The sequence below is a fragment of the Anser brachyrhynchus genome, assembly GCF_964034855.1.
Source record: "Anser brachyrhynchus genome assembly, chromosome: 6".
Classification (NCBI taxonomy): Eukaryota; Metazoa; Chordata; class Aves; order Anseriformes; family Anatidae; genus Anser; species Anser brachyrhynchus.
This window is the reverse complement of record NC_137700.1, coordinates 3686648-3702364: the sequence shown is the minus strand read 5'-3', so window position 1 is coordinate 3702364 and position 15717 is coordinate 3686648. Positions and strand designations below refer to the sequence as shown.

Sequence of the window (15717 nt, the reverse complement as noted above, 5' to 3'; positions counted from 1 at the left end):
GTAGAAGGTAAGTAAGGCCAATTTGGGGCTGTAAACTAGGATGATGGCGATTCAGCCTAAGTGGGAGATGGACGAGAAGGCTAGGATTTTGCGTGTTTGTGTTTGGTTCAGTCCTATTCAGCCTCCTAGTGCTGTTGAGGCTAGGGCCATGGCGGTGAGTAGAGCTGGGTCGAGGGATTTGGATGTTAGTAGGAGCAGGGTTAGTGGGGGGAATTTTATGAGGGTCGAGAGTAGCAGGGCTGTTATTAGTGGCGATCCTTGTAGTACTTCTGGGAATCAGAAGTGAAATGGCACTAGGCCCAGTTTAATAGCGATTGCTGCTGTCAGTAGTAGACAGGAGGTTGGGTGGTTTATTTGTGTGATGTCTCATTGGCCGGTGACTCAGGCATTGGTTATGCTAGAGAATAGGACCAGGGCGGAAGCAGCTGCTTGGGTTAGGAAGTATTTCGTTGCGGCTTCTACTGCTCGTGGGTGGTGGGATTTGGCAATTAGGGGAATGATGGCTAGTGCGTTGATCTCCAGTCCTGTCCAGGCCAGAACTCAGTGGTTGCTGGAAATTGTGATTGTGGTGCCCAAGATGAGGCTGAAGGTTATGATTGGGGTCGCGTAAGGGTTCATTAGTAGAGGAGGGGGTTAAACCATCATTTTCGGGGTATGGGCCCGATAGCTTGATTAGCTGACTCTACTAGAAAATAATATAAGGGAAGTATGGAGAATTTTGATTTCTCTTGTGTGGGTTCAATTCCTACTTTTCTAAGGTCAACAGGAAATGAGAGGGCTGTTATACCTCTATGTTCACTTTATCATAGTGACCCTTTGTAATTCAGGCACATTTCCTTATGTAAGGAGGTAGGCCTGCATAGCAGATAGGTATGCTGATGTGTCAGAGGCACAGAGCTAGTGTGAGGGGTAGGAAGTTTTTTCATAGTAGGTGCATTAGTTGGTCATATCGGAATCGTGGGTATGAAGCTCGGACCCATAAGAAACCAGAAGATAGTAGGAGGACTTTTGTGGCTAGGATGACGGGGAATAGTTCTGTGGGTGGCCCTAGGGCGCTTGGGTTTAGGAATATGATGGCTGTAAGTGTATATGTAAGTGCATAATGTTTGCATATTCAGCTAGGAAGAATAAGGCGAAGGGTCCTGCGGCGTATTCAACGTTAAACCCTGAGACTAGCTCAGATTCACCCTCTGTGAGGTCAAAAGGAGCTCGGTTTGTCTCTGCTAGGGTGGATACGTATCATATTATTGCTAGGGGTCATGAGGAGAAAATGAAGTATAGAGGCTCCTGTGCGACGGCAAAGGAGCTGAGTGTGTAGCTTCCGCTTAGTATGATTATTGATAGCAGGATTATGGCCAGTGTCACTTCGTATGAAATGGTCTGTGCTACTGCCCGTAGGGCTCCGATTAGTGCGTATTTTGAGTTCGAGGCTCAGCCTGATCATAGGACTGAGTAGACGGCTAGGCTTGACATGGCTATTAGGAAGAGAACTCCGAGGTTTAGATCTGCTAGGGGAAATGGGAGTGGTAGTGGTGCTCAAGTGGTGAGGGCTAGGACAAGGGCTAGTATTGGTATCAGAATGAATAGAAGTGGGGAAGAGGTAGAGGGTCGGATGGGCTCTTTGGTAAATAGTTTCAGTCCGTCCGCAAATGGTTGAAGTAGGCCAAAAGGCCCGACAACTTTAGGGCCTTTGTGGGATTGTATGTAGCTTAGGATTTTCCGTTCTACTAGGGTTAGGAAGGCTACGGCAATCAGGATTGGGATGATGTATAGGAGGGATATAATGAGGCAGCTTAGTGTTGTTATTTGAATCATGGGTGAAGCTAGGGAGAGGATTTGAACCTCTGGGGAAAGGGCTTAAGCCTTCTGCACTTGCCGGGCTCTGCCACTCTAGCTGGTCCTTTTCTAGGATTGAAAGTGGTGGGGGAAGGCCCTCTTCACGGTTTAGTTGGTTTCACTGCTTAGAGGGGGGGGGCGTGCTTGTGGTATTGGCCCCACTTTCCCGGTCCTTTCGTACTGGGGAGAGTGTGTCATAGATAGAAACCGACCTGGATTGCTCCGGTCTGAACTCAGATCACGTAGGACTGTTAATCGTTGAACAAACGAACCCTTAATAGCGGCTGCACCATTAGGATGTCCTGATCCAACATCGAGGTCGTAAACCCCCCTGTCGATATGGGCTCTTGAGGGGGATTGCGCTGTTATCCCTGGGGTAGCTTGGTCCATTAATCAATTATATTGGGTCTGGTCACTGTTAGCACTTTGAGGGGTAGCTCTAGGTAAAGAGGTATGGTCTTGTTTTTGGAGGATTTGTTCTCCTCCAAGGTCGCCCCAACCGAAAAATATCGACCAGGCTCTGCGATGGTAGTGGCCCCAGTGGGGTTGATTGAGGATTCGCGGTGGTCGTTGATTTTTAAGTTCCACAGGGTCTTCTCGTCTTATGTTCACATCCCCGCTTTTGCACGGGGAGATCAATTTCACTGATTATCTGTGAGAGACAGTTAAGACCTCGTTTAGCCATTCATACAAGTCTCGATTTATGGGACAATTGATTGCGCTACCTTTGCACGGTTAGGATACCGCGGCCGTTAAACCTAAGTCACCGGGCAGGCATCACCTTCAATACTTGTTTAATTTGCTGAAGGCTATGTTTTTGGTAAACAGTCGGGCCTTATTAATTTGCCGAGTTCCTTTCACAGATTTTAATCGCTCTTATAGGCGCTCCTGAGTCGGGTTAACAGGGTTAGTTAATACGTGGTCTTGTAGGGGTTTTTGTATCTGTCTAGGTCTGTTAATAATGTTTCTATGTAAGCTTGCGCCGTTAGAGGGGTGTGGCCCTGAGTTACTTATTTTAGCATTAATTCTCCTATATTCATAGGTTGACCTGTTTGTGATAAGGGAATCATCTTATTTTGGTATTTTTAGGTGGTGGAGCTTTGACGCACTCTTTTTTGATGGCTGCTTTAGGGCCCACGGTAGGATCAGTAGTAAGAATTATCCGCTAGTCGAGGTTGTGTCCTTTTTTAATGGAGCTGTCCCTCCATTAAATAGCTCTTAATCATCTCATTAGGGTTCAGGATGTCCGGTAGGGAGGATTAAGGGGGAACTTAGATTCGTTTCACAGGTAACCAGCTATCACCCAGCTCGGTTGGCTTTTCACCTCTACTGACAAGTCATCCCACTCTTTTGCAACAGAGACGGGTTCGCTCTCTTTAACTGCTTGAAAGTAGCTCGCTTGGGTTTCGGGGGGGCAAACTTTAGTTCACTTTGCTTGGTTGTTCTCGCTAAACCATGATGCAAAAGGTACAAGGGTTGATCTTTGCTGTCTGTCGCTTTGATTGTTTCACTGCTATTTCATCTTTCCCTTACGGTACTGGGGTCTCTATCGCGTCTAAGTGTCTTTTCTATCGCCTATACTAAGACTGTAAAATGCTTTAGTTTAATTAGTTTAGTAAATTCTTTAGTTTTGGTGTACTATTTGTGTGGTTGAGCTAGAGGGGGGGCTTCAAGACGATCCGGTCTAGTAGATATCTTTCAGGTGTAAGCTGAGTGCTTTGGTGTTATAGCTACGTCTTGATATTCTAAGTACACCTTCCGGTACACTTACCTTGTTACGACTTACCTCATCTTCAGCGTATTTATGGTATTAGTTATGTGGGATGTGGCTTTTGAGGAGGGTGACGGGCGGTATGTACGTGCCCCAGGGCCGGCTTAAAGTAGGCTCTATTGTCCCACTTTACTGCTAAATCCGCCTTCCAGAAGTGGTTTCACGCTTCTTTCCGTGTGCCCTATGAATAGGGAATGTAGCCCATTTCTTCCACTCCATAGGCTATACCTTGACCTGTCTTATTAGCGGGGTGCTATTGTGTCCACTGTTGTGCTCTCATTCGAGGTGGGCTGGCGACGGCGGTATGTAGGCTGTGTTGGCAAGGGGTGGTTGGGTTAATCGGGGATTATCGATTGTAGAACAGGCTCCTCTAGGTGGGTTTGGGGCACCGCCAAGTCCTTAGAGTTTTAAGCGTTTGTGCTCGTAGTTCTCTGGCGGATACTTCGGTAAAGTAAGTATCAAGATTTAGGGCCAGGCATAGTGGGGTATCTAATCCCAGTTTGGGCCCTGGCTTTCGTGGGTTTAAATCAGTCGTTAGTTCCTAAGATCATCTTAATGGTGTGTTTAGGTGCATCTTGGGCTTATGACAGCTTAGTTGCATTTTGATCTTAGTTAGCTAGGATAGGCATTTTACCACTCTTTACGCCGTGTCAATAGGACGGTTGATTTGGGTTTCTTGTATGACCGCGGTGGCTGGCACAAGATTTACCAACCCTTGAAGTTAGGCTGTTGCTATAACTAAGTCAAGTTTGCACTCATTGCTTAATGTTAATTACTGCTGAATACCCGTGGGGGCGTGGCTTAGCGAGGCGTCTTGGGCTACTACTTGGGTGTGCCTGATACCCGCTCCTCAAGGCCTGTATGGGGGTAGGTGGTCGAGGGCGTTTACACTGGGGCGCGGATACTTGCATGTATATATTTAGCAAAAACCAACCGTAAGGTTAGGACTAAGTCTTTTGTCCGCAGGCATGTTTTATGCCATCTTGGCAACTTCAGTGCCATGCTTTGTGTTAAGCTATGTGGACGGGGGTGTGGTTAGCTGATAGTTGAGTGGTGAGTGAGAGTGAAGTATATGAAATTATTGCTTGTGTTTACTATTTTTAGTACTGGAGTTTCTCTAAGTCCTAGGACTAGGAGGAAATGGTGTTTCATAGTGTGTAGGCGTCGGGATAGTCCGAGTATCGTCGGGGTATTCCTGCTAGGCCTAGGAAGTGCTGGGGGAAGAACGTTAGGTTTACTCCTGTAAATATTACCCCGAAGTGGGCTTTTGCTCATGTTTGGTGTAGGGTAAACCCAGTGAGTAGTGGGAATCAGTGAGTAAATCCTGCTAGAATGGCAAAGACGGCGCCTATGGATAGGACGTAGTGGAAGTGGACACTATTTGTCTGATCCGTACTAATTACCGCCATCCTACTCCTTCTATCACTCCCCGTACTCGCCGCCGGTATTACAATATTACTAACTGATCGAAACCTAAACACCACATTCTTCGACCCCGCTGGAGGAGGAGACCCAATCCTGTACCAACACCTATTCTGATTCTTCGGACACCCAGAAGTCTATATTCTGATCCTACCGGGGTTCGGAATCATCTCACACGTAGTCACGTACTACTCAGGCAAAAAGGAGCCCTTCGGCTACATGGGAATAGTCTGAGCCATACTATCCATCGGCTTCCTAGGATTCATCGTCTGAGCTCACCACATGTTTACAGTAGGAATAGACGTTGATACCCGAGCCTACTTTACATCAGCCACTATAATCATTGCCATCCCTACCGGAATCAAAGTATTTAGCTGACTAGCCACCCTGCACGGAGGAACAATCAAATGAGACCCCCCCAATACTATGAGCTCTAGGATTTATCTTCCTATTTACCATCGGAGGATTAACAGGAATCGTTCTTGCAAACTCTTCCCTAGACATCGCCCTGCATGACACGTACTACGTAGTTGCCCACTTCCACTACGTCCTATCCATAGGCGCCGTCTTTGCCATTCTAGCAGGATTTACTCACTGATTCCCACTACTCACTGGGTTTACCCTACACCAAACATGAGCAAAAGCCCACTTCGGGGTAATATTTACAAGAGTAAACCTAACGTTCTTCCCCCAGCACTTCCTAGGCCTAGCAGGAATACCCCGACGATACTCGGACTATCCCGACGCCTACACACTATGAAACACCATTTCCTCCATCGGCTCCCTAATCTCAATAGTAGCCGTAATCATACTAATATTCATCATCTGAGAAGCCTTTCCGGCCAAACGAAAAGTCCTACAACCAGAACTAACTACCACAAACGTTGAATGAATCCACGGCTGCCCTCCCCCATACCATACTTTCGAGGAACCGGCCTTCGTCCAAGTACAAGAAAGGAAGGAATCGAACCCTCACATGCTGGTTTCAAGCCAACTGCATTAACCGCTCATGCTTCTTTCTTATGAGACGTTAGTAAACCAATTACATAGCCTTGTCAAGACTAAATCACAGGTAAAAATCCTGTACATCTCATGTGGCCAACCACTCCCAACTAGGATTCCAAGACGCCTCATCACCCATCATAGAAGAACTCGTTGAATTCCACGACCACGCCCTAATCGTTGCCCTAGCTATCTGCAGCCTAGTTCTCTACCTTTTAGCCCACATACTAACAGAAAAACTCTCGTCCAATGCTGTAGACGCCCAAGAAGTAGAGCTGATCTGGACAATCCTACCTGCTATCGTCCTGGTACTCCTCGCCCTCCCATCCCTACAAATCCTCTACATAATGGACAAAATCGATGAACCAGACCTCACCCTAAAAGCCATCGGCCACCAATGATACTGAAGCTACGAATACACAGACTTCAAAGACCTATCATTCGACTCCTACATAGTGCCCACCCCAGACTTACCCAACGGCCACTTCCGACTGCTAGAAGTTGACCACCGCGTAGTTATCCCAATAGAATCCCCCATCCGCGTGATCATTACTGCAGGAGACGTACTCCACTCCTGAGCAGTCCCAACGCTCGGAGTTAAAACAGACGCAATCCCAGGCCGACTAAACCAAACTTCATTCATTACCACCCGGCCTGGGATTTTTTACGGACAATGCTCAGAAATTTGCGGGGCTAATCACAGCTACATACCCATTGTAGTAGAATCAACCCCACTCCCACATTTCGAGGCCTGATCGTCCCTTCTATCATCATCCTAATCATTAAGAAGCTATGCAACAGCACTAGCCTTTTAAGCTAGCCAAAGAGGGACTTCCCCCTCCTTAATGATATGCCACAGCTTAACCCCGCACCATGATTTTCAATCATAATTATAACCTGATTAACCCTAGCACTCCTCATCCAACCAAAACTACTAGCCTTCACCACAACCAACCCCCCATCAAATAAGACCTCCCTCACTACCAAACCCACACCATGATCCTGACCATGAACCTAAGCTTCTTTGACCAATTTTCCAGCCCCAATCTATTTGGCATCCCCTTAATCCTACTATCCCTACTCTTCCCAGCCCTACTATTCCCGTCCCCAAACAACCGATGAATCAACAACCGCCTTTCTACTATCCAAACATGACTCCTTCACCTAATCACAAAACAACTAATAGTCCCACTCAACAAAAATGGCCACAAATGAGCCATAATATTTACATCCCTAATAATCATACTTCTTACAATCAACCTTCTAGGCCTCCTTCCATATACATTCACCCCAACCACCCAACTATCTATGAACATAGCCCTAGCCTTCCCACTATGGCTCGCCACACTACTAACAGTCATGTTTAACCATGTACGTGCCCCAGGGCCGGCTTAAAGTAGGCTCTATTGTCCCACTTTACTGCTAAATCCGCCTTCCAGAAGTGGTTTCACGCTTCTTTCCGTGTGCCCTATGAATAGGGAATGTAGCCCATTTCTTCCACTCCATAGGCTATACCTTGACCTGTCTTATTAGCGGGGTGCTATTGTGTCCACTGTTGTGCTCTCATTCGAGGTGGGCTGGCGACGGCGGTATGTAGGCTGTGTTGGCAAGGGGTGGTTGGGTTAATCGGGGATTATCGATTGTAGAACAGGCTCCTCTAGGTGGGTTTGGGGCACCGCCAAGTCCTTAGAGTTTTAAGCGTTTGTGCTCGTAGTTCTCTGGCGGATACTTCGGTAAAGTAAGTATCAAGATTTAGGGCCAGGCATAGTGGGGTATCTAATCCCAGTTTGGGCCCTGGCTTTCGTGGGTTTAAATCAGTCGTTAGTTCCTAAGATCATCTTAATGGTGTGTTTAGGTGCATCTTGGACTTATGACAGCTTAGTTGCATTTTGATCTTAGTTAGCTAGGATAGGCATTTTACCACTCTTTACGCCGTGTCAATAGGACGGTTGATTTGGGTTTCTTGTATGACCGCGGTGGCTGGCACAAGATTTACCAACCCTTGAAGTTAGGCTGTTGCTATAACTAAGTCAAGTTTGCACTCATTGCTTAATGTTAATTACTGCTGAATACCCGTGGGGGCGTGGCTTAGCGAGGCGCCTTGGGCTACTACTTGGGTGTGCCTGATACCCGCTCCTCAAGGCCTGTATGGGGGTAGGTGGTCGAGGGCGTTTACACTGGGGCGCGGATACTTGCATGTATATATTTAGCAAAAACCAACCGTAAGGTTAGGACTAAGTCTTTTGTCCGCAGGCATGTTTTATGCCATCTTGGCAACTTCAGTGCCATGCTTTGTGTTAAGCTATGTGGACGGGGGTGTGGTTAGCTGATAGTTGAGTGGTGAGTGAGAGTGAAGTATATGAAATTATTGCTTGTGTTTACTATTTTTAGTACTGGAGTTTCTCTAAGTCCTAGGACTAGGAGGAAATGGTGTTTCATAGTGTGTAGGCGTCGGGATAGTCCGAGTATCGTCGGGGTATTCCTGCTAGGCCTAGGAAGTGCTGGGGGAAGAACGTTAGGTTTACTCCTGTAAATATTACCCCGAAGTGGGCTTTTGCTCATGTTTGGTGTAGGGTAAACCCAGTGAGTAGTGGGAATCAGTGAGTAAATCCTGCTAGAATGGCAAAGACGGCGCCTATGGATAGGACGTAGTGGAAGTGGGCAACTACGTAGTACGTGTCGTGCAGGGCGATGTCTAGGGAAGAGTTTGCAAGAACGATTCCTGTTAATCCTCCGATGGTAAATAGGAAGATAAATCCTAGAGCTCATAGTATTGGGGGGGGGTCTCATTTGATTGTTCCTCCGTGCAGGGTGGCTAGTCAGCTAAATACTTTGATTCCGGTAGGGATGGCAATGATTATAGTGGCTGATGTAAAGTAGGCTCGGGTATCAACGTCTATTCCTACTGTAAACATGTGGTGAGCTCAGACGATGAATCCTAGGAAGCCGATGGATAGTATGGCTCAGACTATTCCCATGTAGCCGAAGGGCTCCTTTTTGCCTGAGTAGTACGTGACTACGTGTGAGATGATTCCGAACCCCGGTAGGATCAGAATATAGACTTCTGGGTGTCCGAAGAATCAGAATAGGTGTTGGTACAGGATTGGGTCTCCTCCTCCAGCGGGGTCGAAGAATGTGGTGTTTAGGTTTCGATCAGTTAGTAATATTGTAATACCGGCGGCGAGTACGGGGAGTGATAGAAGGAGTAGGATGGCGGTAATTAGTACGGATCAGACAAATAGTGGGGTTTGGTATTGTGAGAGTGCGGGGGGTTTTATGTTGATGGCTGTGGTGATAAAGTTGATGGCCCCAAGGATGGAGGAGATACCGGCTAAGTGGAGTGAGAAGATAGCCAGGTCTACTGAAGCTCCGGCGTGGGCAAGGTCACCTGCTAGGGGAGGGTAGACAGTTCAGCCTGTGCCGGCGCCAGCTTCTACAGTGGATGAGGCTAGTAGGAGGAGGAATGATGGGGGGAGGAGTCAAAAGCTTATGTTGTTTATTCGCGGGAATGCTATGTCGGGGGCACCGATTATGAGGGGGACTAATCAGTTGCCGAATCCTCCGATCATGATGGGTATGACTATAAAGAAGCTTATTACAAAGGCGTGAGCGGTAACGATTACATTGTAAATTTGGTCGTCGCCTAGGAGAGTTCCTGGTTGTCCTAGTTCTGCGCGGATTAATAGGCTGAGTGCGGTGCCGACTATTCCTGCTCATGCCCCGAAGATGAGGTACAGGGTGCCAATATCCTTATGGTTAGTGGAAAATAGTCATCGGTTGATGAAGGTGACGGGTAAGATGGCTGAGTGTTGAAGCGTTAGGCTGTAGTCCTTTTTACAGAGGTTTAATTCCTCTTCTTATCGGCTCTGTAGTGAAATTCATGTTGAGTTGCAAGCTCATCGATGCGCACTAGGGTGCGTCAGGGTCTTTGTAGGCAGAAGCCAATTGGTTTAGGCATTTAGCTGTTAACTAGAGTTTTGTGGGATCGAAGCCCATCTGTCTAGGGAGGCTTTAGCTTAATTAAAGCGTCTGACTTGCATTCAGAAGATACAGGTTAATATTCTGTAAGTCTTAATGTGCAGAAACTAAGAGGGTTTAACTCTTATTTAAGGCTTTGAAGGCCTTCGGTTTGGGGTGTTATCCTAAGTTTCTAGACAATGGCATGTATTATTGGGGACAGGGGAAGTAAGAGGATTGATAGTGAGGCAAGGACCGCAGTAGGTGTGCTTGGGGCTTTGCTAGTGTATCATTGTTTTATGTGGTTAGAGGAGTTGGGGGGAAGGGTAATTGTTGAGTGGTATGCGAGGCGTAGGTAGAAGAAGAGGCTGAGCAGTGATAGCATGGCAATTGCCATGGCTGCTGGTGTTATTTCCTGTTTAGTTAGTTCTTGGATGATAAGTCACTTTGGTATAAAGCCTGTTAATGGGGGGAGGCCTGCTAGGGATAAAAGTACTAGTATTAGGGTGGCGTTTAGCACTGGGGTTTTTGTTCATGAGGTTGTGATCATGGATAGGTTAAGGGCTTTGATTTTGTTAAGGGCTAGGAATACGGCTGATGTTATGATTGTGTATAGGTAGAAGGTAAGTAAGGCCAATTTGGGGCTGTAAACTAGGATGATGGCGATTCAGCCTAAGTGGGAGATGGACGAGAAGGCTAGGATTTTGCGTGTTTGTGTTTGGTTCAGTCCTATTCAGCCTCCTAGTGCTGTTGAGGCTAGGGCCATGGCGGTGAGTAGAGCTGGGTCGAGGGATTTGGATGTTAGTAGGAGCAGGGTTAGTGGGGGGAATTTTATGAGGGTCGAGAGTAGCAGGGCTGTTATTAGTGGCGATCCTTGTAGTACTTCTGGGAATCAGAAGTGAAATGGCACTAGGCCCAGTTTAATAGCGATTGCTGCTGTCAGTAGTAGACAGGAGGTTGGGTGGTTTATTTGTGTGATGTCTCATTGGCCGGTGACTCAGGCATTGGTTATGCTAGAGAATAGGACCAGGGCGGAAGCAGCTGCTTGGGTTAGGAAGTATTTCGTTGCGGCTTCTACTGCTCGTGGGTGGTGGGATTTGGCAATTAGGGGAATGATGGCTAGTGCGTTGATCTCCAGTCCTGTCCAGGACAGAACTCAGTGGTTGCTGGAAATTGTGATTGTGGTGCCCAAGATGAGGCTGAAGGTTATGATTGGGGTCGCGTAAGGGTTCATTAGTAGAGGAGGGGGTTAAACCATCATTTTCGGGGTATGGGCCCGATAGCTTGATTAGCTGACTCTACTAGAAAATAATATAAGGGAAGTATGGAGAATTTTGATTTCTCTTGTGTGGGTTCAATTCCTACTTTTCTAAGGTCAACAGGAAATGAGAGGGCTGTTATACCTCTATGTTCACTTTATCATAGTGACCCTTTGTAGTTCAGGCACATTTCCTTATGTAAGGAGGTAGGCCTGCATAGCAGATAGGTATGCTGATGTGTCAGAGGCACAGAGCTAGTGTGAGGGGTAGGAAGTTTTTTCATAGTAGGTGCATTAGTTGGTCATATCGGAATCGTGGGTATGAAGCTCGGACCCATAAGAAACCAGAAGATAGTAGGAGGACTTTTGTGGCTAGGATGACGGGGAATAGTTCTGTGGGTGGCCCTAGGGCGCTTGGGTTTAGGAATATGATGGCTGTAAGTGTATTTATTAGCATAATGTTTGCATATTCAGCTAGGAAGAATAAGGCGAAGGGTCCTGCGGCGTATTCAACGTTAAACCCTGAGACTAGCTCAGATTCACCCTCTGTGAGGTCAAAAGGAGCTCGGTTTGTCTCTGCTAGGGTGGATACGTATCATATTATTGCTAGGGGTCATGAGGAGAAAATGAAGTATAGAGGCTCCTGTGCGACGGCAAAGGAGCTGAGTGTGTAGCTTCCGCTTAGTATGATTATTGATAGCAGGATTATGGCCAGTGTCACTTCGTATGAAATGGTCTGTGCTACTGCCCGTAGGGCTCCGATTAGTGCGTATTTTGAGTTCGAGGCTCAGCCTGATCATAGGACTGAGTAGACGGCTAGGCTTGACATGGCTATTAGGAAGAGAACTCCGAGGTTTAGATCTGCTAGGGGAAATGGGAGTGGTAGTGGTGCTCAAGTGGTGAGGGCTAGGACAAGGGCTAGTATTGGTATCAGAATGAATAGAAGTGGGGAAGAGGTAGAGGGTCGGATGGGCTCTTTGGTAAATAGTTTCAGTCCGTCCGCAAATGGTTGAAGTAGGCCAAAAGGCCCGACAACTTTAGGGCCTTTGTGGGATTGTATGTAGCTTAGGATTTTCCGTTCTACTAGGGTTAGGAAGGCTACGGCAATCAGGATTGGGATGATGTATAGGAGGGATATAATGAGGCAGCTTAGTGTTGTTATTTGAATCATGGGTGAAGCTAGGGAGAGGATTTGAACCTCTGGGGAAAGGGCTTAAGCCTTCTGCACTTGCCGGGCTCTGCCACTCTAGCTGGTCCTTTTCTAGGATTGAAAGTGGTGGGGGAAGGCCCTCTTCACGGTTTAGTTGGTTTCACTGCTTAGAGGGGGGGGGCGTGCTTGTGGTATTGGCCCCACTTTCCCGGTCCTTTCGTACTGGGGAGAGTGTGTCATAGATAGAAACCGACCTGGATTGCTCCGGTCTGAACTCAGATCACGTAGGACTGTTAATCGTTGAACAAACGAACCCTTAATAGCGGCTGCACCATTAGGATGTCCTGATCCAACATCGAGGTCGTAAACCCCCCTGTCGATATGGGCTCTTGAGGGGGATTGCGCTGTTATCCCTGGGGTAGCTTGGTCCATTAATCAATTATATTGGGTCTGGTCACTGTTAGCACTTTGAGGGGTAGCTCTAGGTAAAGAGGTATGGTCTTGTTTTTGGAGGATTTGTTCTCCTCCAAGGTCGCCCCAACCGAAAAATATCGACCAGGCTCTGCGATGGTAGTGGCCCCAGTGGGGTTGATTGAGGATTCGCGGTGGTCGTTGATTTTTAAGTTCCACAGGGTCTTCTCGTCTTATGTTCACATCCCCGCTTTTGCACGGGGAGATCAATTTCACTGATTATCTGTGAGAGACAGTTAAGACCTCGTTTAGCCATTCATACAAGTCTCGATTTATGGGACAATTGATTGCGCTACCTTTGCACGGTTAGGATACCGCGGCCGTTAAACCTAAGTCACCGGGCAGGCATCACCTTCAATACTTGTTTAATTTGCTGAAGGCTATGTTTTTGGTAAACAGTCGGGCCTTATTAATTTGCCGAGTTCCTTTCACAGATTTTAATCGCTCTTATAGGCGCTCCTGAGTCGGGTTAACAGGGTTAGTTAATACGTGGTCTTGTAGGGGTTTTTGTATCTGTCTAGGTCTGTTAATAATGTTTCTATGTAAGCTTGCGCCGTTAGAGGGGTGTGGCCCTGAGTTACTTATTTTAGCATTAATTCTCCTATATTCATAGGTTGACCTGTTTGTGATAAGGGAATCATCTTATTTTGGTATTTTTAGGTGGTGGAGCTTTGACGCACTCTTTTTTGATGGCTGCTTTAGGGCCCACGGTAGGATCAGTAGTAAGAATTATCCGCTAGTCGAGGTTGTGTCCTTTTTTAATGGAGCTGTCCCTCCATTAAATAGCTCTTAATCATCTCATTAGGGTTCAGGATGTCCGGTAGGGAGGATTAAGGGGGAACTTAGATTCGTTTCACAGGTAACCAGCTATCACCCAGCTCGGTTGGCTTTTCACCTCTACTGACAAGTCATCCCACTCTTTTGCAACAGAGACGGGTTCGCTCTCTTTAACTGCTTGAAAGTAGCTCGCTTGGGTTTCGGGGGGGCAAACTTTAGTTCACTTTGCTTGGTTGTTCTCGCTAAACCATGATGCAAAAGGTACAAGGGTTGATCTTTGCTGTCTGTCGCTTTGATTGTTTCACTGCTATTTCATCTTTCCCTTACGGTACTGGGGTCTCTATCGCGTCTAAGTGTCTTTTCTATCGCCTATACTAAGACTGTAAAATGCTTTAGTTTAATTAGTTTAGTAAATTCTTTAGTTTTGGTGTACTATTTGTGTGGTTGAGCTAGAGGGGGGGCTTCAAGACGATCCGGTCTAGTAGATATCTTTCAGGTGTAAGCTGAGTGCTTTGGTGTTATAGCTACGTCTTGATATTCTAAGTACACCTTCCGGTACACTTACCTTGTTACGACTTACCTCATCTTCAGCGTATTTATGGTATTAGTTATGTGGGATGTGGCTTTTGAGGAGGGTGACGGGCGGTATGTACGTGCCCCAGGGCCGGCTTAAAGTAGGCTCTATTGTCCCACTTTACTGCTAAATCCGCCTTCCAGAAGTGGTTTCACGCTTCTTTCCGTGTGCCCTATGAATAGGGAATGTAGCCCATTTCTTCCACTCCATAGGCTATACCTTGACCTGTCTTATTAGCGGGGTGCTATTGTGTCCACTGTTGTGCTCTCATTCGAGGTGGGCTGGCGACGGCGGTATGTAGGCTGTGTTGGCAAGGGGTGGTTGGGTTAATCGGGGATTATCGATTGTAGAACAGGCTCCTCTAGGTGGGTTTGGGGCACCGCCAAGTCCTTAGAGTTTTAAGCGTTTGTGCTCGTAGTTCTCTGGCGGATACTTCGGTAAAGTAAGTATCAAGATTTAGGGCCAGGCATAGTGGGGTATCTAATCCCAGTTTGGGCCCTGGCTTTCGTGGGTTTAAATCAGTCGTTAGTTCCTAAGATCATCTTAATGGTGTGTTTAGGTGCATCTTGGACTTATGACAGCTTAGTTGCATTTTGATCTTAGTTAGCTAGGATAGGCATTTTACCACTCTTTACGCCGTGTCAATAGGACGGTTGATTTGGGTTTCTTGTATGACCGCGGTGGCTGGCACAAGATTTACCAACCCTTGAAGTTAGGCTGTTGCTATAACTAAGTCAAGTTTGCACTCATTGCTTAATGTTAATTACTGCTGAATACCCGTGGGGGCGTGGCTTAGCGAGGCGTCTTGGGCTACTACTTGGGTGTGCCTGATACCCGCTCCTCAAGGCCTGTATGGGGGTAGGTGGTCGAGGGCGTTTACACTGGGGCGCGGATACTTGCATGTATATATTTAGCAAAAACCAACCGTAAGGTTAGGACTAAGTCTTTTGTCCGCAGGCATGTTTTATGCCATCTTGGCAACTTCAGTGCCATGCTTTGTGTTAAGCTATGTGGACGGGGGTGTGGTTAGCTGATAGTTGAGTGGTGAGTGAGAGTGAAGTATATGAAATTATTGCTTGTGTTTACTATTTTTAGTACTGGAGTTTCTCTAAGTCCTAGGACTAGGAGGAAATGGTGTTTCATAGTGTGTAGGCGTCGGGATAGTCCGAGTATCGTCGGGGTATTCCTGCTAGGCCTAGGAAGTGCTGGGGGAAGAACGTTAGGTTTACTCCTGTAAATATTACCCCGAAGTGGGCTTTGCTCATGTTTGGTGTAGGGTAAACCCAGTGAGTAGTGGGAATCAGTGAGTAAATCCTGCTAGAATGGCAAAGACGGCGCCTATGGATAGGACGTAGTGGAAGTGGGCAACTACGTAGTACGTGTCGTGCAGGGCGATGTCTAGGGAAGAGTTTGCAAGAACGATTCCTGTTAATCCTCCGATGGTAAATAGGAAGATAAATCCTAGAGCTCATAGTATTGGGGGGGGTCTCATTTGATTG

At 46.9% G+C, this 15717-nt stretch overlaps 1 long non-coding RNA gene and 1 pseudogene across 2 annotated transcripts in view; one reads left to right on the top strand and one right to left on the bottom strand.

Moving 5' to 3' along the window:
* LOC308196956 (ubiquitin carboxyl-terminal hydrolase 42-like) overlaps window positions 1-15717 on the top strand; it is a 559714-nt pseudogene that overhangs the window by 193643 nt on the left and 350354 nt on the right. The gene's annotated exons all lie outside the window — the stretch shown is intronic.
* LOC308197152 lies at window positions 3574-10127 on the bottom strand. The gene is made up of 2 exons (XR_013952636.1): window positions 8863-10127; window positions 3574-5453 (listed from the first exon to the last, which is right to left on the bottom strand). It is a non-coding gene; the product is annotated as an uncharacterized lncRNA (long non-coding RNA).